Source organism: Mya arenaria, chromosome 3 (genome assembly GCF_026914265.1).
Source record: "Mya arenaria isolate MELC-2E11 chromosome 3, ASM2691426v1".
Taxonomy (NCBI): Eukaryota; Metazoa; Mollusca; class Bivalvia; order Myida; family Myidae; genus Mya; species Mya arenaria.
This window is the reverse complement of record NC_069124.1, coordinates 40,989,544-40,993,093: the sequence shown is the minus strand read 5'-3', so window position 1 is coordinate 40,993,093 and position 3,550 is coordinate 40,989,544.

Genomic DNA, 3,550 nt, shown 5'->3' with positions numbered 1-3,550 from the left:
AGAAATTTGATAATCCACTTTGAACACTGATTGATATGTCATTTGAAATTAACTATGATTTATACGTAAAGTAATTTAAGTTTTTGTGACTTTTATTTTCAAACAATTATTTTCATATTTGAAGGACTCTGGCACTCCAATAATTTTGATATGGCTATCAATAGTAAACAAAACTCCTTTAAGTGAATTTATAGTCTACCAAAGTTTCTACATAAATAACTTAATGTAGTAAAATTTTGAAATCTGAGTAATAAATGCAATTTTTGGACTAAAAGTATTTAACCTCCTTTTAATGGGGTTGTTTAAATGGCAGACAAAATATTTTGGATAAAACAAATTTCCTCCAAAAAGTCTATATAAATTTAGGATATACTGCCAACTAGAATGGATCAATAGTACTTAAAGGACACAGATAACCCCATATGCAGACCCAAGGGCCATTATTTCGTCTAATTTCTCCATAAATGTGCAGCAAGCTTCAAAATTATGAGTTCCACAACTTATAACTTCAAATATCTTCCTGAAAGATCTCATGAAAGTATAACTTATAATTAAGTTTGATTTTTTTTGGAAATATGCACTCTTACTCCAAAATAAGATTTATAACATTTAATATTATTGATTAATATTCCAAAAAGGATAAATAAATGTCGAAAACAATGGTTCTTATGAAGGATACTGTGTTTTGTTAGAAAGAAATGAGCATAAAACATGGTATTTCTACCTTTAATAATGAGACTAGAGTTGATCACAGTAAATCTTTAAGCATTCACCAATCATTTAATATTTTTTGTGCTCCCTGCTATTAGATACACGGTTACAATCTTGTTTAATATCAGTAATTAAAATTTTCCATTAATGCATTATTTAGTAAGTAGTTAAAGGTTAAACAGTCAAAAATGATGTTTGTTAAACATGTGTACGCATTGATTTTGAATAAGAGTGTCACTTTCAATTTTCAGAACTTAAACGAAGTTGTTCAACTAGATGCATGCTCAGATGAGAATTCTGGTAATTTTCTTGGCATATTTTTCGTATTCATCACTTTTTGTGATGGCAGAGTTGTTTAACTTAAGGTTATTTAGGCCTTTCAAGGTTTTCTGACATTTTTAAACTGCAGTTATCCATAGTTATTTTAAGCAAACAAAAATTCTGCCAAGGTTTCTTGACTCTAAATGAAATAACTTTGTTGTTTTGAGTGACACAAGTCCAGAAATGCAATTACTTGCAAATTCAAAGGCCATAACTCTGGTTTCACTAAGAGCAGTGGGAAGTGAAAAAAACTTCAAAGTGCAAAACTTCATCACCTTAATTACATTCCATCAAGGTCTCTTGACTCTAGGTGAAACAGTTTATGAGTTTTGAGCGAAACAAGTTTGCAGAATACTTACGAATGGAATCACAAACAGACGCATGCACGGACAAACAAGGGCAAATCTTTATGCATAAAAATCAAGATTATGCAGCATATATATCAAGTTGATATTATCAACCGCTTTTAAATGTTAATCATTTTTCAAACTACAAATTTACTTTTACTTATTCATTTTAGCATAATAGTGAACATCTTCTGGATAGAAACCATTACTGGTTTCTTTTCTGAGACGCCAAGAGGAAATTCCTGGTGGGCCTCAGACTCACAACTTCTTGTGTGAGAGGCGAAAATCTATTGTATAAAATATAATATTGAATTATTTAAAATGTAACATCACTTTTAAAAACAATCAAATTAGTTTGGAGGACCAACAAATCAAACATGTCAACTGAATAAAACTTATTTTACTTTACCTCGAACAATTTTGTTAAATTCAAGTAAATTCCAATCAGAAGACTCCTTCCACACCGGTGCCACAATGTGATCAAATCCTTACACTGAAACCAAACAGATGAATCAGAAGTGATTAACAAATACTTGCCTAACACTTTGATTCAATAAAAGGAATATTTTATAAGGAAAGAGTACCCGGTGCATCTGTCTATATGGGCAGTGAACGCGCAACGGGGGCTGGAAAAAACCAATAAACAGCCAAACAATAGCCATAAAACAGATTTATACAGATTTACGAAGGGACGTGTAACAATGACATCACTGAATTACGACAAGATTCCAGTCGTTCCTTACCGAAAAGGGAGTCAACAGTGAACAGTTGGCCTGAATAAATGACGAACACTGATTGTTTATTTTGGCGATCATTGGAATACATTATTTTCTTTACAGTTTAGAGAAGAAATGAGACCTTTACTCATACAGGATTGTGAAAATATCACAACTCTGTCAAAGAGATCAATAAAATGACCACAACTGGTCAACAAATTTTACAATTGACCAATTCACCTGTGATGCAGTCAATTTCCTTTAAACCAACAGATCAAATAAATCAGGTTATTCACAATTAAAAATATGTTCTACCGAGTAAGTTTTCCCATGCTCTGCGTGAAATTGACGACGGCAAAAGTATATAGTATTCGATAGTATGCAAATATTAATATTTAGTATCAACCGACCCTCAAGTAGATTAAGCCGATTAATTTTAACCGTTTTGAATGATTAATCTGCCATATACTATAATTAGTTAGTAACAAAACTGGAAGTTATTGGTTGCATCATATTTGCTCAATGTAAAGTTCTTTGTAATTTGAAACCTTTAGCAGGTCATTTGCCTACTCTTTTATATAGAGAATACTTCGCATTCATTATGGGGGGATTGTTCAGATTTTTTTTCAAAATAAACAAAGTTGTTAAGATCATCATTGTTAACTTTTAAATCACTTCTGCTCTGGAAGTCTAATGGCTATACTTGTCATCTGCAGTAGGTATGTCTAACAACGAATTTAAGACAACTGTTTCAGCAGTACTAGTTTTATTTAAATACATGATCATCAGCTATTCCTTGTTTAAAAGAAAACAATGATTTCGTTTATCCCATTATTTACTTTAACAACGTTCTGAACAATCGGCCCAACGTATAACACCAGCGGTTGTATTGATGTAATTGTTAACTTTAATATTGTGCTTTGACTGGATTAGCCAGGTAACATGATTTAACCAATTATGAAGGATGCTACAAGTATTGGCTAACCAATTTACAACAATGCATACTCAGCTGCTGAAGATTTTACTAATGTTTAATTGTAGTGAATAATTATTTGAAATGAAAATATGAGGATTGATCACATTTGTTCGTGTGTTGATCATGCTGTATGAAAGATGTAGGGCACGCTCGCCAATTTCCCAAGAAGCATTAGCTCACTTCATGGAATTTGTTCGGTTTAAAAGGCAAAAGTAGATATTTTAAGGGCAAAAGAAAGGGATTTTATGGGCAAAGTACAGACAGAAATTAAGGGCAAAACTGGGGTTATTAAGAGTAAAAATAAGGGAATTTAGGGTTCTTTACTTAACTTCTAATTGAAAGCAAATCAATAAATACTGAACCTTTTCAACAATTTTGAAGTACATGTTGTGCAGGTTATTAATACACCCCTAAATTATTTCTTTTCACTGGACAAATTCAAAAGGTCACTGGCCAGCTAGGGAGTTTAGGGGCAAGCA